The 22,804-nt window shown below is 39.3% G+C and overlaps 2 non-coding genes across 2 annotated transcripts; both read left to right on the top strand.

Moving 5' to 3' along the window:
* The first annotated feature begins 9,831 nt into the window (after nucleotides 1-9,831).
* Nucleotides 9,832-9,904, top strand: TRNAN-GUU (transfer RNA asparagine (anticodon GUU)). The gene has a single exon. It is a non-coding gene; the product is annotated as a tRNA-Asn (tRNA).
* A 10,436-nt stretch (nucleotides 9,905-20,340) lies between these two features.
* Nucleotides 20,341-20,414, top strand: TRNAD-GUC (transfer RNA aspartic acid (anticodon GUC)). The gene has a single exon. It is a non-coding gene; the product is annotated as a tRNA-Asp (tRNA).
* Nucleotides 20,415-22,804: the final 2,390 nt, after the last annotated feature.

The following is a 22,804-nucleotide window of genomic DNA, read 5'->3' as shown; positions in this document are numbered from 1 at the left end:
GAGTGGTAAGCTTCCCACGTATTAGGTGCCCGCGCCTTGCCCATAAGTCCAGCATAGATACTCGTGTGGCATGCAACCATAGCTAATTCCTCGAGAACCAGCTCTGGTGGCAGGGTAGTCTTCCCTAAAACCTCTTTCATGGTCCCCTTGAGGTCCCTCCTAAGGTTTGCTATGGTTGCTGATCCCCCCTCAGTCTGGGGTATCAGCCTAGGATAACCAGCCAAATCCTTATAGGAAGTTGCAAACAGCTGTTGTACAGGGCACCTTCTCTGGAAGTATCGGGTAGTTCCTCCCCTAAATAGGCGAAATAGCATATAGCTAGCTTTTTCTATGCTAGAAGAGTCACGGTTAAGGTGGTTTAGTAGCTCTTGAAATTGATGAGGGAGACGTTTCAGCCGTTCCACACACCCCGATAGATCATCTGCCAAGGGATACACCCGGCCTTCCATAGTGGTAGAGGGAACTAAGCTGCCGGGCAGGCCTAACGGGGCTGCCGGGGCCGGTTGAGAGATTATTTATGGCGTTATTCGTCACAACTTATTAATGGTTACAACCCCTTCGGCATGAACAGTTTATCCGTTTGGGCATGGATGTTTCTCTTTGGGCATCTCGTTTGGGCTACTGGATTCATGTTTCTCATATCCTGGCGAGGCTACTGGCAGGAATTGATCGAAACCCTATAATAAAGTTTTATAAAACTTTTTAATGAGAATAAGAAAACTTAAAACTTATTCTCTATAAGATGGCTGGCCATCTTAGCGGGTTTTCTTTTTCTTTTTCCTTTTGGCCCACGGGTCGTAAACTCGGAGAAGAAGCAATGACGGTATCTGCATCGGCTAACTCTGTGCCAGCAGCCAATGGCGGTAAGACAGAGGATGCAAGCGTTATCCGGAATGATTGGGCGTAAAGCGTCTGTAGGTGGCTCTTTAAGTCCCCTGTCAAATACCAGGGCTTAACCCTGGATAGGCGGTGGAAACTACTGAGCTGGAGTACGGTAGGGGCAAAGGAAATTTCCGGTGGAGCGGTGAAATGCGTAGGGATCGGAAGGAACACCAAAGGCACTCTGCTGGGCAAAAACACTAGATATAACTAAAAAAGCTAATAAAGGGACTAACCAAACCGTTTCTTATTCTCATTAAGATGAACCAATAAAAACAGTTGTAATGACTATCGTACTTACCTAAAGCTAACGCTTCTCTTATCCTCCACAGCTTAAGTTTTGTTTAATTCATAAACACACCTAGGCTTAATAAGGAAAGCACCTGCTATTATTGCATCCTATAGATAATAAACTCTCTTACTCTCATTAAAAAGGCCAGAGCCTAACGATTATTAGAAATGGTCCTGTACAGTCTCATAAGTTTGTTTAGCCTCGGCAATATGGCTTGCAATCGTTATTTCAAGCATTTTTATATTGTATGGCTTGTAATGGCAAGGATTGGATTAGCTACGAATAGAATGAAAAGTTTCAGGTCAATTCCTTCTATTTTCAGCCATACTTTACTCTCCTTTGTATCTAGCAATATTGAAGCCTCATATCGTAACTATCGCAGTAATATTATACATGTTTTTTTATTTCATTTTAATGAGAATAAGAAACGGTTTGTTTAGCCGTTACATCAACCAATTTTTGTATTCTCCGTATGGCTTGCAATCGTTATTTCAAGCAATAAAATGAGAATAGGAAACGGTTAGTCCCTTTTTTATTAGCTTTTTCTAGTACGGTTAGTCCCCTTTTATTAGCTTTTTCTAGTATGGTTAGTCCTCTTATTAGCTTTTTTCTAGCTGGAAACTGCTTTTGATTCAGCTCCATCTTTTGTTTTAGCGTTGAACCTTTTGTTTATCCCTCGGCCTTTTAGTCCATTTATTAGCTTTTTCTAGTGCAGAAAACTTGTAATTCCTTACTATCTGGCATAATTGTCTTGTTTCATCCTGAATATGAAGTTAGTTGCAACAGGTTGCTGGAGGCAGCAAAAATAGTACAGGTTGCCAGGCTAAAGGATTGGTTCATTTTTTTTTTCAAGCCAATAAACTTATTTTTAGTGAAACTATTCATAATTCTGCGACTGGAGAGCAACCAACAAAGAAAGATGGAGATCCGGCATTATGGCGCGTGATCCTCCTAACCCTAGATAAAAGGTGGAAAGCGAGGATAAAGTGCTTTAGTTAAGTGTCATTGCTTATGACGTTATTGCTGTAGCCTCAAGGAGGTTTGGCCATTGCTTCAACCTTCCCGAATTCCTGCAGATTCGGGTCGTTTTCCGCCACCGGAACGTCTTGAAATAATTCCCATATGGTGCGGGAGACTCAATTGATCTAGACTCAGAAGCTGGGATTTGACCCTTTCCATCGATCGGTTGGGCCAAAGCATTTACTGGCTTAAAGGCCTAAGAAAGAATTACTAACTGGTATTTGCGCAATTTTTCCCGTTGCTTTTACGGAACCCCCTTCCTGTATGGTCGAACCATCGCCCATCAGTACTTAGCCAACATTATCAGATTCTAAATTCAAAGCGATGCCTACTGTACCATCTTCAGATTCTACCAATTCTCCAGCCATTACTTTGTTCGAACCATGAATGCGGGCTATTCCATCTCCCACTTAAGGTACAGTGCCAGTATTAACAATTTCCATTTCTGGGGATCGGATGGGTCAAAAACAGCTAATTCGTATAAAGCCATTGAACCCGCAATACTGGCCGGAAACGGCGAGCAGACAGTCTTTGATTCATAGCAGTGCAGCTCTTGACGTACGGGGCTTTCCCTTACTTTGTTTCCGGAGTACAGTAGCTAAAGAGTGCAGTATTTGACTATTTATTAGGCATTTCCTTCGACCGGAAAAGTGGCCATTGGTTCACGATACGAATACTGTTCTAGGGATGTCGCTAATAGTTTCTGCTAGACAGAAGTACTGTTTTGAACGGGCTGGCTCAGCAGCAACTCCTGGTACTGTAGCCGTGGGAACGACGGTTCGGTACTCGTTGCTGTGACTGAGCCTAGGGGTTGTCTTTCATAACAATAGCAAGTTCGTAACTGATAGGTGCAAATAGGGTTGTGTTTATACAAGTTCGACAAAAAAGGAAAAGCAATGAATCCTTTGGTTTCCGGTAGATGGAAGATCTGCATGAGCGATACAAGAATTCTTGTATAATAACAATCGATTAATAAGAACCTATTCGGCCAATCCAAACGGGTTGCGCCATAGCAATCTTTGTTGTAAAAAAAAAATTCGCTCTAAACCCATCAATTGAACTCACCATGGCCCCAGTACCTCTTTGCTTTAGTATAGTTGCCTTTTTTTGTTTTTTAAGTAAGTTAAGAAATCTCCGGCACTCTAATAAGACGTGAAACACCCGATGCCATTTTGACCTCGATGTGTGAAAAGCGCCTTTTTCTGCCATATGTACTGGAAATTACCGGGAGACGTGGTTGGACAGTCCGGATTGTTTTCGCATAACGCTGCGATCACATCACATTGATGACCGTAAATCACCGCTATGAGGCTGAATTCTCTTAATGAAAGTGATGAGGTTTTTGACTTTGATATCCCCTTTCAATTTGCATTCCATGCAATCGGCAAGCGGAGTCATCAATTAAAATGACAAAAATATTTTCACGTTAAGCTGAAAAACTCCATTGTTGGCCAGCACTTCAAGCGCTGCCAAAAAGAACATATCACGGTAAGACTATAACTACAATAAGAAGTCTTTTCAAAAGCAGTGGCTTTGGCCTGTTGGGGTCCCGGTCCTTATCTTCTGACCGGTTAACTCAGTATCCGGAATGTAAGATGATTCGCCTTGCCTAACTTACCTATTACATTTTGCTTCTAATACATGCGGCAGCAAAAGCTAGACAATGTTTAGAACGATAAGTTTATTACTACATTTTGCTTCTAATATAACCGTAATGCGGTAGCAAAAGCTAGACAATGTTTAGAATGACGTGGCTGCAGTCATTCCAAACAATGACTAGCTAGGATTGACGTGGCTGCAGCAGACAGACCTAATTTTGGCTAACAGATGGATTACGTCTTTAAAAATAAGTTTATTACTACATTTTGCTTCTAATATAACCGTAATGGGGATATCTTTATGGCATTCGTGATCTAACTTAAAAATTACATTGGGAATGGGAAAACGTATAGTCTAATCTCGATCGAAAGATAGAGCGGCTTGGAAAGGCCAACCAAGATCGGATATAGCTGGTTTTCCGCGAAATCTATTGCAGTAGAGCGACGCTCCACGTATGGCCCCCGAGAGCACGTCTCCGCAGGCCGAGGGTCGGAGTCCGGGTACTCGACCAAGCGATGTATTGACATTCGAGAACACCTGATTTGATTGGTCCCCGGCCTTCTGTCTGAGTCTTCGCATCAACTCTTGCTTCACGGAGCAGCATCGGCTAGATCCTAAAGACTATGCCAATTATGCCCCTTCTATGCTCAAATACCAGTAAGTGACTCGGGTCGTGTCGTAAATGCCTTGGCTTAACTGATCGATAGTCAAATCCCGGCGAGTGCGCGATCGATCGAATCTCCTGCGACGAGCTTAGCTTTTGCAAACATTCTCGTATAATAATTCATTTTCTTCAGGTGAAAGGCCTTAAAGACATTAAGTAGAATCCACACAGTGGCGCTTCGATAAGTCTTCAGAGCCACCAGGGCATTGCCTTTTAGGCAAGAATAGACTTTAAGCTTCGCCGACCGAAGCCTTTGGGCTTTATACGTATTTGTTTTACTCATGCAAATGCAATCATAGTCTAAGTGTGACATAAGCGAAGATGATAAGCCTATAATATAAGGTGTTCAATAGGTTCAATTCCTACTGTATCAAAAAAAATGCATTGAATGGATGCCTGGGCATTGAGAAGGAAGGACGCTTTCAGCAGCGAAAGGCCATGGGGAGATATTGTTTAGAATCCATGGATCTCCGTTCGGGAAACCGTATTTGAGCCCACTGGGCCTGCCGTATGCTGTGGCTTCGTTTTGAATTGAAATAACTTAGCGAACTGAAACATCATTACAGCTAAAGGAAAGGAAATCAACCGAGACTCCGTTAGTAGCGGCGAGCGAACATGGATTAGGCAAAGAAAAGGGAAAAAACTGTTTTCTCGAACCCCTAAAAGAAAAGGGGAAGACTTGCGGAAAAGGAAGCGTAAGCGCCTGCCTGCTAGGATTTCGAAAGGATTTGAAGATCTAGCCAAAGAGGGTGATAGCCCCGTAGATTTCTATTAGCAAGTCTAATTACTATGATAAAACGCGGATACTGTATTTAAATGACGATTGCTTTATACGCAATAAAGGGGGACCACCCCCGTGGCCTAAGTATTCCTCAATGACCGATAGCGTACTATAAGTACCGTGAGGGAAAGGTGAAAAGACCCCGTCATATACCGGGAGTGCAATAGAAAACTTAAAATTCGATGCAAACCATCAGTCGAAGGAGCGAGGCTGAGAGAGCATGATAGCTTTCTCTAATGAAGCCACTAGTGTTCAATAGAACGCATACGCGAGGCTAGGAAGGTATGATAGCTTTTTTTAGTGAAGTTACTAGGATTCGATAGAACTCTTGAGCAGAGCTTAGCGTTGTCGGCTTTTGCTTAGCATAATTATGACTTTAACGGCGTACCTTTTGCATAATGGGTCAGCGAGTCAATGGAAACAGCGGCTTAAGCCATTAGGTGCAAGCACAAGGAGACAAAGTTCCTGTGTTGTTTTTATTGGACCCGAAACCGATCGATCTAGCCATGAGCAGGTCGAATTGAGCTCTCCACAGAGGCCTTGGAGGACCGAACCCACGTATGTGGCAAAATACGGGGATGATTTGTGGCTAGGGGTGAACTAAAGAGCTGTAACTCTGTTGAGGGCCTATGACTAGGCATATGTATGCCTTTTAAGCCTTTTGCCTCATAAGCGTGCGAACGCTTCTTTAATAACTGGCTCATAACGGTGGAACCAGTGAGCTTTTTTAAAGAGGAATGGCCATACCGTGGGAAGTCTACGGGGCTTTTTTTCTTTTACAATCGAGTACCCCAGCTAATGGAATAGATGGAGGGACGTGGGATTTGTTTTAGTCTTATTTTCTGCCCTTTCAGTGGAAAGAGAAGCGCTTTTGGCTGGCATGAGGGATTCGATTTCAGTATCTTCCGGGATCGAAAACTAACCTGTCCCCTTGTCATAAGGGTTCAAGGTACAACTAGCAAGGATCCCGCAGCTTTATTTTGTGCTCTAGAACTTCGTTCCTAGGGAACCTCTTCCGTGGCTATGAGCTCATCGACCCCGTAACGACTGATTTGAAAGATGAAAGCATGTTTGTTAATGCATGTTAACACGCCAGTTCCCATTTTGATCCCATTTGTTTTGAATTAAAGGTTCTCTGGCCATATGCACTAGCGCATTGAAAGTTTATTCGGAAAAAATACTAGACTCTAGAACATATCTTTACTAAACCTGAAGGAAGCCCTTTATAAACAAAAGAAACATAGATGTTTCTAATCGTCAAATCTCCATGAAAAATATTGCGAATTCCAATGAAGGAAGGTGACCTAACAAGGGTCACCTGTCAAACAAAATGATATAAAGCTTGTTTCTTGCTACCATAGCGCAAAAACTGGAATCGTAACGAATGATTGGGTAAGACCTATGAGGACTAGGGAAGCTGAGTGGTTACCAACTTGATTTGTTTATGCCTATTAAAGAACCTTTTGAAGCTAATTCACGGAAAACTATGCGAAACATGCGAAATAACCGGTATATGGAGCGAAAGCGACCAGTGAAAATACGTCGGTTTTTTACTCATGTAAATGAACTGTTTCTTGGCAACTTATATAACTTTTTGAGAGTCTTATTTCGGTTATGGTAGACCAATCAGTTTCCTGTCTGACCGCCAATCCGGAACCGCTCATGACGGTTTCCCGTCGTATGGCTCCATGCATCCGGGAAAAAATGACCAAATGCAGGCTCTTCTTTTTCCTTTCAAAAATGGCGATGTCTATATAGCAATTGCCGCCTGTAGGTTATTTGATTGGTTTTGACTTGTCAACGGCATAAGTTAAGTTAATCTATTTCCACTCATAGTGTCCATTGGCCGTAAAACAAAGAAACACTAAGCACATCGTATACTTTGTGCTTGGAGTTTGACCTAAAAAAAAGGGCTTTGGCCCTTGTCCCTATTCCAGAGATTTCGTCTATCCATCGATATGACTCGCCTATAAAGTTTAATGTTAGCCGAGGGATGGGAGATGGTTTAAACGAAAAGCGATTTTTAAATAGGCCAAAATCCTTGTTGTTTCCAGCCACAAAATCATCTACTTTTTAATCTTTAGTCCATTATAAAGCGTTTGTCAGTCTATTGGCATGGCCATTGGTTACTTACTTTGCCCTTTTGATCATTAAGTTGCCCTAATAGCGCCATAGCAAGATCGACTTGGCATGATTAAGTTTTGATTTTGCTCTCGTTTTGTTTGAAAATCATATGGGCTTCTAGCAAAGCCACATCTTTTATTCCATTTGCACTTGTCGGCAAATTAGATCATATATTTTATTTGTAACAAAGCAGGTGCTCTCTGTGATCTAGAGGCAAGGTATTAGCAGTTCTTTGTCTCTCCTTATCTGCGCACCTTATTTTTATGTGCTAGGGCTTCTTTCGCAATCGGATGCAGGAACATTTTGGCATATCCTAATTATGACTTTAGGGCTTTCGCGTATTGTCCCTTCCTTTTCCTGTCCACCCTATGATTAGCTTTTTTGGGCGCAATCCCAAGAGTGTACAGGGTTCCCCAATTCCAGAACTCCATATCTTTTGCATCGGGCCGTAAGGCTTCTGCTCTACGTCGGAGGTGCGTTCGAAAAACGAAAAGAAACAAACAATCCCTTTTCCTTGGCCTCTGTTCCATGTTATGAACGCAGGAGCCAAAATATTGTCCTGTTTTCTTGTCTCGACGCTTCATATGCTAGGGCTGTGGTTCCCTGTTATCTGTTTTAGCTTGGTTTAGCCTTCGGGGTTGTAATATGGAAATTGAGTATTCATCGTGCATGGGAATACCTGAGTTCATAAAACGGAAATAAGTTTAATGATTACTAAGCGCACCCTTGCTTGAGATTAAAAACTCCCTACTTTCGCCAGGTTCCGAATCTCTTGATTGCCCAGCTTTATGCCTTTGGATGCCATTCTCGTAGTTAACATATGAACATGCTGTTACCCTGTCTTCAAGGGAGGAGGACTTTCACCTTCATGAAGACCTAGTTCGCTCATTCCGCCATCCGAGTTTGGATGAATGGGAGACGAGCGCACAGATGTGACCTGAAGTTGGTTTTGCGCTGTGAACAGGTCGCACTATCCGATCAGAAAGGGTTATATCTTGACAAATGGCTTTATAGGGCATTCGTTTTGGTTCATGTTTAGCATAAAGCTTTCATGGTTTTTGATCCCATATGTTCTTGTTAGATGCCCATATGATTTTCTTTAATAAAATATGACTTAACCTTGACGTACAATTTAAGCTTTTTTCGCAACCCTTCCATTTGCCTCTTCCATATCTGAACAATTTGGTACGTTTTGAGTGTGGCGCTTAAAGCAAGTCCCTATTCGAATCCTAAAAAACTCATATTCATGGCATTGACATTTACTTTTATAATGTCCCCTAGAAGCATATGAAATCATGTGCGTAAGCACAAAAAGCTCAGGACCAAAGGTTTGCTTTGTATGAACTAGCTTATTTGCAAACGAGGCTTACTTTTGTGCACGGAATTTTCTTTTTGGGTTTGCTTGCGAGATTCATTACATTTGTTGCTTCAGCTTATTTTTCTTTTCGTAAAGAAACAAAATCGGCAAAACCAACAAACAGAGAGCTTTAAGGCTGCCTGTGAAAAAGAAGGCAAGCGAAGCCGTCCTATGCGAATGTTTATTTTAATGACAGTAAAGCCTTCCACAAACGAGACTTTCCAAAGCAATTTGCAACTCTCTGGCCTAAAGGAGGCCCATGAGCTAAGGGTTGGGATAAGGATAGTTATTTGGACTGAAAGACGAGAGCCGGGTGGCCATCAATATATTTTCAATTTACTTTGCCTTAGTACCTAACTTACGGGTAGCTGGATTAAGGAATGGGCCATTTAGAATTGCCGAAGAAAGTCAAAAGTCTAATGACTATTTCCTTGCATTCGGATGGACTTAATGATTTACTGCCTTAATTAATTGGTTTAGCTAAGACAACTAAAGGCCTGTGACATATCATATAGTGAAGAACCATTGACTTTGCTTAAATGAGTTTTTTAACCTGACCAGGTTAAACTTTTAACTAAACGCAAAAATATCTCGTTGCCCTTATATCATTTCTGCTCTTCGCTCGTCTCTAAATAGATGATAACTTCGCTATCTTTTAATTTTCTACTACCCTTAGACATTAGGCTATTTTCTTATCCAGTCGGAGCGGCTTTGGAGGCTCAAACCATTCGGACCCGTAATGGCTAAAACGAGATATTTTTGCGTTTAGTTAAAAGTTTAACCTGGTCAGGTTAAAAAACTCATTTAAGCAAAGTCAATGGTTCTTCACTATATGATATGTCACAGGCCTTTAGTTGTCTTAGCTAAACCAATTAATTAAGGCAGTAAATCATTAAGTCCATCCGAATGCAAGGAAATAGTCATTAGACTTTTGACTTTCTTCGGCAATTCTAAATGGCCCATTCCTTAAATATCATAGTTTCTTTTTTGTGCTGTTTTGTAGATATAATTGAAACTTAATATCAGTGTTTAGGCATTTTAGTTATTCTTAAACTCATTAATCCTCATATGATTTAATATGGCTAAAGAAAAAAAATAAATTTCCATACAGGGGTTCCGGATTAGCTTAATTGGTAGAGCAATGGACTGTTAATCCATAGGCTGTAAGTTCGAATCTTGCATCCGGAGTTTAAAAAGAAATAAGCAAAATAGGGATGGGATTTAATTAATGAGAGCTAGTCTGCGCTTTTACGTTTTCTAAGTGCTCTGATTTCATATCCTGGATAACGGGAATGTATCTTTTTCTTAATATATGTTGTCCTATTTTATCGGCAAATGTTAAAGCTCCGATTATTGGCTTATCTTGGCAAGGATTTAACCTAACGCATATATGATAAGCACTTTCACTGTATATACATTTAAATACAATAGTATGTTAATTACTTTAGTTTGCGTGGTAAGACCGTTTAGTTGATTTAATTGTCTGCAATGTAATAGAGGTGTTCATGGGTTTGAATGTTATTTTATTTGCTAGGCTTTTTTCAATATGCAAATTAAGCTTTCTGTTTGATGGCCTTGCCATATGGGGCTTATGGCATGATCTGTGGGGTAAAGGATTGAGTTTTCATATCTGCTGTTCTCTTTTAATGCTTGCCTTGTTTGTTGGGCGAATAAATGATAGGTTTGTTTGCTTTGCTATCGTTTAGTTTTTGGCTTTTTGTAATTAACAAGATGTAGTAAAAGAATCGGTTAAGCTTCTATCCCTGCTCTAAGTACAATCCATTTGTTATTTGGTGAATTTAGGAGCAAATGAGTTATTTTTTAATTGTTTATTGATTTATTAATTGTTGGATCGGCGCTGAAAATAAGCAGTTTCCGCTGCGCAGAAAGAAACTTTATGGGCTAGCTTGAATTTCCGTACATGACAGTTTGCTGCCTGGAAGGAAAAGCGTGATGGCTTGTAATTTGTCAAAGATGCACGGCGCACTGCTTAAGAGTATTTTAGTGAAACTAGAGATAAGAAAATTAGCACTATCATTATGAGAAATACGGATACGGGAACTTACTATAGGTAAAGAATCACGAGTTTTTCTTTGATTTTTCCTTTCGCAAACAAAAATAAATAAGATTTGGCTGATGTGATAATGATATTCACTACTACTTCAAACGCACCAAGGTAGACATCATAGTCAGCATTCATAGATAGGAAAAACTGATTAATTCCGGGATGGATAATAGTTGGTAGATCCCACCCGCCTAAGTAAAGAACCGTTACAAATAGCGACGAAACCAAGAGATTTGGGTAGGAACCGACATAAAATAATCCGAATTTTATTCCTGAATATTCGGTTTGATAACCTGCTACTGATTCTTCCTCCGCTTCTGGCAAATCAAATGGCAATCTTTCGCACTCGGCTAACGAAGAAATGAAGAAAGCTATGAAACCTATAGGTTGGCGCCGTTCCATCCAAATATACCATACTTGGATTGGTTGTCGACTATATCAACTGTACTTAGACTTCCAGATAAGGATAGTCGACAGTTTGGTTGTATTTTACCGTCTCTGATTCGAAACCGTACATGAAGCGTTGTATTCATACGGCTCCTCATTGGTTATTTCAGAGGGAACCCATGCTCGATATTTTAATAGCACAGTGGAATTGCATAGAAAGTTCCAATCTGAACCAACGGGATTCCGTTCGCCACAAAGAATGATTGCTTCTGGATCCATCTCAACCTTCTCAGTTTTCTTTTCAATACAAAAAGAAAATATATTTCTTAATAAACCTTTTTTCATACATATTTCTACCAGTCGATGTTCACTAACAACTTTTTGTTTAGTTAGAGATATAGAAAAAGGTTGAATAGAAAACAGAGTCAGCTTAACAAAGAGATGTTAAGTATCATTTATTTGATTTGTATCCAAAAATGAATGAAAAGATTGTCAGAAGGATTATTTCGTCCTAGATAATCATAATATGAGTGGATAAAAAGATGCTCGAGATTGGGATTTCAAATTGGGTACTCCTCAGTTATTCCTACCCTAACTGAGTTCCCATCCAAAAAAAAAGGGGGGTCAATTTCTTTTTAGATCATTCTGATGGCAAAGATAAAGGATTTTTATACCAAGGGCTAAAGTAGTTTGGAAATAAGAATACATGCAAAAAAGCTAGAAAAGGGCATGCTACAGAAACATGGTTAATTCTGTTCAGTTAAGGAGTCACTAAGCATATTATATGAAAGTTATCTCTGTTGATTGAGATGAGGCAACTTTTTTACGAATCAAAGTCTCCTTAGGCAGCCGACAACCTACAGTTATCTTTACATTCCTGTGTTCGTTGATAGAACAAATAACTGTATGCTATTTTGTTTTCCGTCAGCTGAGATTGCTTGTTTGCTGAATCAAAGCACCCATCGTATAAAAAATATTGCCTATTCCTTCGAAGATAAAAGACTAAACGACATACCAGTCGGCAGCATTCCAGATCCTCTGGAATGAGAACCATAGGTGATACCGGATAAATCTAGTTAGACGTTTTTCTTGCGGATGATCGAAAGACTCATGGTATCTGCTATATTTAACAATATTTTCAAAAAAAAAATGTAACAACCAACAAAAGCCTATTTTGTTTTTTTATAGCAGCAGAAAAAGAGTCCAGATGTTTGCTTAATTTCAGCGAATTATACCCAATGCGATGCGCAGGTTCTGAGCCTATAGGTCTCTCACATTTCATTTGATGCGAAATGGAGTGGATTATCGTCTAGTGAATTTATTATTTGAGGCAGGACATATCACAAGATTTCCACAAAAAACACATAGCCGCGATTTTAGCGATTGATCTGCTTCGCGAAAGCTAAGGCTAGATAGCGGCACTTGCATCTATAAAGCTTAGTCCATCCTTTCAAGAAACCCTGTTACCAATCTAAAGCAAGTTGTTGGGGTAAAGAGCCGTATGCGCGGTGACGTGCTTGTATGGTTCGGAGAGAACTCAATGTACACCGACGGATTGGTGGAATAGTTTAACTCTTTATCCCAAATATGCTTCTCTAGGAGCATTATGATCTGCTGCTTAAATGGTTTCTTATGAAGTATCTATTGGTCCTATTATCATTACTGTACTAATTTGTGTAGGTTTTTGTAATTTAAGTGAGATTGTTATGGCGTAAGAGCAGATATGGTTTCGTATTCTCTTGTTTCCTGTATCGATTATGTTTTTTATTTCCTGTCTAGTAGAAATCAATCGAGCCCCATTTGATTCACCAGAAGCAGAGGCTGAACCAGTAGCTGGCTACAACGTGGAATATTCTTTAATGGGGTTTGTTTTATTTTCTTTAGGAGAATATGCTAATATGATTTTAATGAGGTGCGGAGCTTCGCATCTGACATTCGTTAGGCTTTCGCTTTTCGCAAAAGCCAGCGTCTTCTCAAGCAAGGGCCTTATGCAGTAAACCCTTTTGGGCGACGGTTTGAACACAAATAGATTCCGCAAAGCTTTCAAAAGGAAATAGCCTAGTGTGTAAGCACAGCCATGAAGCGCGAACCCGTTTAATGAGCTATCTAGGATTGAAGAGATATCCCAAGTAATTAACCTTATATTCTTTTCCAAATCTATACTATTGAATGCCCATATGGATAAGTGTGCTCTTAAGCTCGAACCCCGAAAAGGTTACCGTAATGAATCTCTTATCGTTTCCGGGTGCGGATACACTTGCACGGATTACAGTTGACGGCTACGAAAACGGCAGGAAAAGAGACAGTACCTGACGTCTAGGGATGAATGTAAACCCATTGGACAGGGATAATCATTTTGGTTCCAGAAAAAAAGATTCACTGGCAATAGTTCACATTTATAAAAAGGCCACAAAACACTATAAGTTACTGAAATGACAGCGAAGCATGCGCTCATGTGTTTGAAACGATTGCAGGCCAAATAGAGCTAATGGTATCTTATGGGCAAATCGGGCCTAGACTATTTAACTTTACCTTCTGTAAGGAATTTGCAAAGACTTGTTTTTTGCTTGAAGGAGATCTCTGCTAAATAAATAAAAAACAAAATACTAAAAAGTGCCCATCATTGGGTATTTCATTTGAGCCCGCAGCGGCATAGATGGCATTGCTTATTTGTAAAGGATCGTTTTCTTTTGGGTGAGGCCAAAACCATAAATCTTTATGCCGATGACTCTTCCAGACCCTTTTAGTTTTGTTTTTTTTAAGCAAGCTTTGTATGGTTGTCAGCAAACTTCAAAGTTTGCGTTGTCTTTCTTATGCCATATATTAGCTAAGTGGTCTAAAGGACTGTGAAGGGAGGCCGATAGATGAAGAAAGTATAGAATTATTTGCTTATCTGTTGCGGCAACTAGATTCTAGTGTTTTTTTTAATCGAGTAGGCCCCTCAATTTGATTTGGTTTCTTTGAGACAGGCTCAAAATGAAGCGCCTATAGCAAGTAATTTTCTTAGTTCACTTTTTGTTGTTATTTCATTTTGAGCTGGCGGGAAGAGAAGTTCTAGATCCTCTCCTGGATGCTCCATACAGGCTCTAAGTCTTACAAGGCAGCCTGAACTTACAATCAATTCCGGCCGTCAATCATCATCAAGACATCCATGCGAGACGGATTGGATTTGACATTGCGTTAATTTGCCGGCTTTTTCTTTTTGGAACGGAGCCGTATGATGTGAAAATGTCATGTACGGTTTTTTGAGAAAGGCCCAAAGGCCTTATTGTATTGGGCCTTTGGTCATAGAGCCACGCCTTTACTCTTCTAGTTTATGTACATTGCTTTTTTTGGGGGGTTGGCCATTTATTTCAAACATTCCTAGTTTTTAGGGGACTTCGGGCACAATCTGGTTCAGTATAAAGGTCATTTTATTTCCGTTTGTACATATACGGGTTTGTGCAGCATTTTTACGATATTGTTATGATTAATTAATGAGACTTGGACGGAAAATCTTCTTGCCTCTTTCATTGGCTTGGGTAGTTTTTATATCTGGTGTTCTAGTAGCTCTTGATTGGCCACCTCAATGAATGGGTTTAACGTTATATCGTGGTGTTGAATTTCACAGTGGGGTTTCGGTCGGAAAGAAACAACGTCCAAACCCCATCGATGTAAACTATGAAAAACAAAAAATATTGAGCGCTTTGCTTGAAAAAGAAATGGAAATGTACATAATACGATAGGCGATATGCGGTTTTTTAAGTCCATTTCCTTTACCCTGGCTTAGCAAATGTTCCTTTCAAGGCAACAGCTATCTGCTAAGTTAGATTCAAGCGACAAGGCAAGCAGTTTTGATACGAATTCTTAATTAAAGGAGGGCTGCTTTCTGTCAGTATCATCGTGTCGAATATTATGTGACAAAATCAGAGTAATCTCTGATTGTTTCCACAACGTTTATTTGGCTTTTTTTAAACACTCAATTTGCTTAGCCGATTAAGGCAAGGCGCAGTCAATGGGTTGTTGCGCACTTCGTTTTGCTAGCTTTAGTTTTCAATTTTATTATGAAGCCTTTGTTGACTATAACTTAAAACCTTCTTACTTTAACCCGAAACTAATATAATAATGAAATAGACAAACATGAAAAACAGAACCTAAAGACATGTAACCAATAATGCACGAAATAATTGCAGCATGTGATGCTAAAGAATGTTGAAAATTGATTAATTTTATGTCTTCAATCAGAAGCGCTTTAATGAAACTTCCTTCAGTTAATACAGTTCACTTTCTACCTTTTTCCATGTAAAGAAATCGGATTCGGACCTTTACCTTTAAAAAAAAGTGCGCTTTAGCATTTAGCTTGATTAACGAAACTTCGACTGTTGGTTTGGTGGTGACAAAATCTTTGTCTTTAAAGCGCTTTGAATCGAGCCTTTTTTCACTATGCCTGGCTTGTCAGATTATTCTATATAGAATGGCTAATCAGGCAATCATGAGCATAGCTTGGCTTGTAACAAAGCCAGTTACCATATACTAGCCAAGGCACAAAAATTGATAATATGTGGTTTGGTTGGAGAATTACCGTAAATATCCTTTCATGGCAAATGGAATGAAATAAAGCAATGTCAACTAAATACCTTTTATTATTTACACAAGTTACTCAATTTGGATCTCTTTTTTGTGATAGAAGCGAAAGCACATGAAAACTATGAATGTTCTGAAAAGAAAAGTCCAATATTCCGCACCAAAGGACCTTTATGATATAATTATTATATGTGGGCAACAATTAAGAAGTTTATATCCATTTCACGCTTTTGAGATAAAATTATGCCGAAATCGCTATAAGATCGATTAATTCTTTCAAAATAGATGAAATATTTTATATCCGAAACAATCGTAGAAGAACTGAGGATTCGTGGCTTTTGGATACTGATATGCTTTAGTTTGATATGGTTTATGTTTTATCTGTTTCCGGAAGAGCTTATTTTTTTACTGGCCAAACCTTTGCTTTATTTAGACTTGTTTTTTATTTGTACACAATTAATGGAGGCATTAAGTACATATGTAATTATATCTTTAATATCACGTCCTTATTTTGTATCTTTTTGTTCGATTCATTAAATCTGGTGCTCTTTGATTTCTAGTTGTTACGAGAGCGGGAGAGAATTTTATAGAAAATTGCTCTACTTAAATGCTTTCTGTCTTTTTTTATCTCCTCTCGTTACTTTTGTCCGGGTAGTTTTTAGTGTTCGGCACTTTTTTTACTGCTTAACCACCATATTTATTGATTTGCTGACAACTAAGTTGTAATCTAAGATTTCTGACTACGCAATGCCAACCGTTTGTACCTTGTTGATTCCATTTATGTGCCCTTAAGCCCTGATAATAGTGATTGCTTTGTTAGGATCAAATGTTATTTCCTTGAGGAGCTGTCCAAATCATCGTCATATTTTAAAAGTCTGTTTGTCGTTTGTAGTGGCTCCGTTTACACTTCCAGATATTCGGTGTTTATTTGCAATCTGTTTACTTTCCTATGTTTCAATAGAGTTGACCCTCTTTGCAGCCTTAATGATAGCGGTTTGTGAGAAGTAATTATCTGGGCCCTTGTAAAGGAACTGGTTTGTTAATCATAGCCTTAGCCAGGCCATTTCTTTTGCTTATATTGAGAAATTTTAGCTAAACGGAAGAATTTGTCATAGCGAACAAGCAAATTCGCGCGCGACAACTAGCCATGCATTCATACAGTCTAAAGTTAATAAGATATCTATGGTTGCAATTTACGTCTAATTAAGCTATGATAAAAATATTAATATATCAAGCTTAGCAGCATCGCGAAAGAATATTTTTATGCATGTTATCTCTGCTTTGCCTTGATAAGTAACTCCTCAAGGCTGGATGTGGGATTGCAGTTTAGGGGTGTGAAATATTGAATGAAACAGGGCCCAAAGGCTATAGCCCGGAAACTCGATAAACGTCAGAAACGACTGTCTCTTGTGTTGAGACAAACTCTTTTAATTCATCACGGCTTACAGTCCACTAGAATAATTTGCCATTATTCCATTGATTCCCATCCATATAGGAAATATTTATCTTTTATTTATCAATCCCTCTTCGTTCATGTTTCCCATGATAGGTTTCGTATTACTTTTAGTCCATTTGGCGGTTTCGAATGGAGGACACTTGGTACTGAATGCTTGGTAATTTTTAGTGGAGATGATCTACGAATTTGTGCCTAATTTGGTGAACGAATAGATTAGTGGTGCCCCGAAACAGCAGTTCTTTTCATTGATTTCCGTCACTTTTACCTTTTTACTATTCTGTAACTTGTAAGGTATAATATCCTATAGTTTTACGGTAACTAGTCATTTTATTATTACTTTGGGTCCTTTATTTTCTTTTCCCTTTGGAATCATCGTAGTAGGGTCCTAAACACATGGGCTTCATTTTTTCAGCTTTTCACCACCGCCGGGAGTACCTTTGCTGTTAGTACTTTTTCTAGTATTTTTGGAGCTAATCCCTTATTGTCCCTGTGCATTAAGCTTAGGAATATGTTTATTTGTCAATATGATGGCGGGTTACAGTTTGGTCAAGATCCTAAGTGGCTTTGCTTGGACCATGTTATCTATGAGAGGCATTTTTTTATTAGCACATTTCGCCCCTCTTTTGATCGTATTTGCATTAATTGGTTTAGAACCAGGCGTAGCTATTTCATAGGCTTATGTTTTTATAATTCTGATTTGTATTTATTTGAACGATGCAATAAACCTTTATTAAATGACCCTTAAATCGGTTTGGTTTAATCACCAAGCCGATCATGTCAAAAACGGTTTAAGCGTCGTGTTAAGCAAGAAAGAAGAATAAAAAGTTTGGCAGTTTGTCCAGCTGACCTTCTTTCCCAAATGCAATTTGTTACCTAAACGTTATCACACAGGCAGATCGTTAGCCAAAAGGCTACTAAAATAACTAAAAAAACAAAAGCAACACAGCGTTGTTTTTTCAGTTCCAATAATCTTATCTGTTAATTTTGCGTGGTTTTCTTTATAGAAATTATGGCAGTATTGCCTCAGTTACTAAGCCTATAAAAGTGCCCTTTTCTACAATAAGCACCTATCTTAATCATAACAGTATGATCTTCTGAGATTATGCAAGTATCCGTATTTTCTATTAGTTTCCAAAGTTTGCGGTATATTTGTTTAACGTTTATAACCTGTTGTCTTTTTTCATTATACTATAAAGTCAAGATTGCCTGCAGTTGACTAATATGTTTAATCATAGCCATGATCTGGAGACCGGCAGACCTTAGCCGGTATGATAGCGGTTAAAGACATTAGGTGTCTGCCCGGCTTCATTACCGTACCGTCAACCATTAGGCTTGAATTGCTTTCTGAGAACTTGCATACTAAGCCAAAGTGCAGGCACTTATTTTTGTCAGTGCATGCCATTTAGTACTATATGCTATCAGCAAACGATACAAACAGTTATAAATATCAAAAACAGACCTTATGTTGACGGCCAATTGTCAATAAAAGTTATTGGAATGTGTGCTGTTAGCCTCTTTTTTTTTTTAGACTAAAGTGAACGAAACGGAAATCAATCGGCCATGTATGAGAAAGGGAGAAGGTAGAAAATATTATTCCAGAAAGGAGAAGAGAGTCATTTTTTAGGGATTACTGGATACAGGCGCACATTTAGGCTATCGGAAACCTTTCGTGCCATTTTATTAAAAATGTTTATATGGCTTTAGGCACGGAAGAGCTATTGTGGATTTGTAGAAAACATTTTTATCCTTAAGGATTGCTCGTAATGCGCTTGGATCCATTACCTGTAAAGATGGCCATTTATTGTTAATGAATACTGATTCTTTATATAACGACATGATAAAGAGAGTGGCGGGAAAGACTAATTCAAGTTGTATCAATTCCAAATGGATCGGTGGTTTCTCAACCAATTGGACACATATGAGACGTGAAGAACGCCCGCATTCCAGTCCACGTTTCTTAAAGATGTAGAAATGCTTTGAAGGATTGATAACACGCGAAATCCCAGATAGTTTAGTTGTACTGAATGTACGTAAAGATTTTATAGCTATATCCGAAGCCAATCGATCGTGAATCTCTATTGTATCTCTGATAGATTCCATCTCTCCGGAGGAATTGCATAAATTAGTTACTTATCCTATTTCCGTAAATAGTGATTCCGTATGGTTTACAAATCCATTCCGTTAATCGATTACGAAAACAATCATTCATTCGAAAAAAGCCCAAAGACCAGCTAGAAAGGCTCGAAAACCCACCGATAAAGCCATTCAGATTCGCATAAAAGCCAATAGGCCTTAAACAATCAAATATTAATAGCCTGTCCATGTTGTTTTTAATTGAAATCGCTAAAGTTGCTATCAAATTGCATAGTATTACTGCTTTTTAAGAGACAAGGATAATCCAGGCTTCACTAGACCCAAAGGTTTTGATGAAATGCTTTTGCTGCACGAGTACCGCCTGGAATGATATCGGATACGTTATGTCATTTTCTTGAGAGCATTAAGATCAAGAAATTTATGCGATTTGATCGCTAGACTTAATTGCAAAAAAAAAACATTTATTTGACATTATAGGATTAATGGAATCATGACTGATTATTTAACTAAGACCTTATTGGAATTTGCTTTTGTATCAGTTTTATTTTTTCGAATGGAAGTTTCTATGTCATGTGGGAACTCTCCGATTGTATCTTTGCAGCTAATATTTTCTATTGTATGGCTACGTCAATTCAGACGATTGGCCCATGAAACGAAGCCGGGGAAAGGGTTTTTTTGACATAAGTTCTAATAGAAAAGCCGGGAAGGCGTCAATTAACAGATATTGGCTACCTGCTGATGTGGTGAATGGAGAAAGCGTTAATTGGCTTGATCTGACATAACAAACATTTGCATTTTGCTGCCTGCTCTATACCTCTAAGCCAACTGTCTTAGGGGATGTAAAGTGCAGGAATATACGAAATTTCATTAAGGACATAGCTGGGATAATGGCAAATAGAAAGTTTCAAATTAAACGCTAATATGATATAAGTTTGCCTTTTGTTCCTTATTTTAGGCCACTTATCTGCGATAGTTTTGTTTGAGCCAGTTTATGGGCATTTTAATGCTGATTGAGAATTCTGTCGGCAGATAATTTATTTGTAGCCATTGATTACGCGTGGGAAAATAGCTCAGTTGGTTAGAGTGCTGGTTTGTCATATCAGAAGCCGCGGGTTCGATTCCCGTTTTTCTCGAATCAATAGGGCATGGGCGGTCTAGTCTTCCGCATGAAATTTGCTGCAGCAGGTTGCGGGTCCATCGGTAACCAAACGGAACCAAGCCGTACGACTTGTAAGTATCCTTTGCTGGTGTGTGATCTGAATCGCTCCTCCGTTCACCCCCAAGGAAGTGTAATATAGGTAGTACCAATAGATCCACTTTGCACATTCCATTCTATCAGGTTTTTCCACCATAAAGTTTATGATAGTTGCATCCTTATCCCCAAGTCCAGAATACCAGTTGTCCAGGGGTCTAACAACCAGTTCCATCACTGTTCCCCCGGAAACACACCGAACCGCTTAGCATACCTATCGCTATGCTCAGGCTCGGAAGTAATTCTGTTTCAGATGCAGAGCGGATGGGTGGGATCCTTTTATCTTTGATCTAGTATTTTTTCCGCTTTCTTCACCTGCGCCAACATTTTTAGATCTAATCATTAACCATGTACGTTAATAAGTTTCAGTCAATAGAACTATGTTCATACATCCTAATGTGCCAGTTATTTCATTTGCGGGGAACCAGAAAATCCTGGAAACAACGAGAATAGCCATCACGCTTTTGCCATATCATGGTGCGGCTTCGGACGGAAGTAAAGGCAAACAGTCGGGCGCCAATAGTGCTGCAATGGATAGGATGATCTTTGCAACTTTGGGAGGCGATAAAGTAAGGTAAATAAGTGGAAACGAGAGTACGGATAGATTGTAATGCTCCCGGATACACGTTGGAAAAACCAGTAAAGCTGGCCTTATTTGCAAATACACATTGTAAAAACCTGGCCTTATTATTGTTTATTTGCCGGCATTATTCCTGCTTATTTTAGGCCTTATTTTCCGATTGTCGGATACACTAAGGAAAAACCGTTAGTTTTTGCAGAACCGTGAGGATTCAAGTCCCTCTATCCTCAGTGAATAGTATAGGGGCAAAAGTCACAAAATTTCTGGTTTGTAAGAGTTCGTTAGGAAAGAGTATCTGTTCCGGACAAGGAAAAGAAAAGTGGATCTCAATAAGCAACCTTTTTCTATTCAAAAGCTTGCTTATTGAGAAAAAGTCATATGTCGAAGTCATAGATACGGATAGTTGCTATGTTTTTGCTTGGCCGGGATAACAACATAACAAGGAAACTTGATTTTTGGCCACCGTAACCTAAAAGTGATATTGATTAGCTTATGATCCTGTTAGCAGACAATGCTTGATGAATAGCAAAAATAACAAAATATTTTACAAGCACCTTTTTTTTACAAACCATCATAAATATCACAAACATCGCTTGGAATAAAAGACCAAACAAGAATAAGGGAAAGCAAAATGGACTTCGCCTCATTATTCCCCGGTGTGATCCGTTGGTCTTGTAAAATAGCCAGCGCTATTATATTAGTAATGTAAACTCCAATCAAAGGCAAAAAGAAATCGTCAAGACCTCCTGCCAATAGCTGAAATATTCAGCTGACTTTCAAGCCTTAGCAAAGGAATGGCTGCCCTTAGAGCTGTAGAAGCAGAAGGCTTGAAGCGCAAGATGAAAAATGAATGAGTGTAAGCTTCGTGGCCTGACAATTAACAGTGCTGATTATACTTAAGGACTCGTCATCATAGCAGCGGGAGAGAGCAGGGCAACGACAGATTGGGGATCGCCATTGAGCCTTTTTGAACGTCCGAAAAGGGTAAGTTATTGATAGCTTTGTCTAAGATAGGCCATCTACGCTCGCCGCGCTCCCCACGGAGTATGGCTCGCGTCCAGACTTTCGGTTGGGAAACGGAGTAACTTTCAAAAGCTCCCCCAAAGGAGGGCCGGCCAAGCCGTATGTTTTTGAAAATGGGATTTTTCCTTAAGCTTTAAAGCCGACGCGGAAACCCATTAATTTTTAATAATGTAGTAGATAATGATAAATCGTATATAATAAATGTAATGTGTGTTAGAGCATGTATCATTTCGATTACGTATTGAATTGACCTTTCTACATAACTTAAGACAAGCCTAACCTTGTGTCATGATTAAATAGGAAAGGGCTCGATACAATGGGAAGAGCCGTATGAGGCCATCAGTTTCATGTACGGTTCGGAAGCCAGGCTTATGTAATAATGCTGAAGCCTAGGATAACTGCATAGTTTCAGTTCTATTTCGTTGCGCGAAGGCGCCCTATGATATTCGGTGAACCCGTTAAAATACGAAAACATAAGTTATGATGGAAGCAGGAATCTAATTAAACTATTACACTTGCGTAATATGGTTTTGGCGAATGCAGGACTCAAAAGCCCCAAAGTGGAAGAGCCAAAAATTATTTTGTCAAAGCCACATAAACCCAATATTATTTTGCTAAAACCATTAGACAGGAAAATGGTTTGGATTGAATTGACCAAGATTTGGCGT

The sequence above is a fragment of the Lygodium microphyllum genome, unplaced genomic scaffold, assembly GCF_053477565.2.
Source record: "Lygodium microphyllum isolate KBCC unplaced genomic scaffold, Lygodium_microphyllum_v1.1.10 scaffold_42, whole genome shotgun sequence".
NCBI lineage: Eukaryota > Viridiplantae > Streptophyta > Polypodiopsida > Schizaeales > Lygodiaceae > Lygodium > Lygodium microphyllum.
Note: the sequence above shows the minus strand (reverse complement) of the source record. Positions and strands in the feature narration are given on the sequence as shown.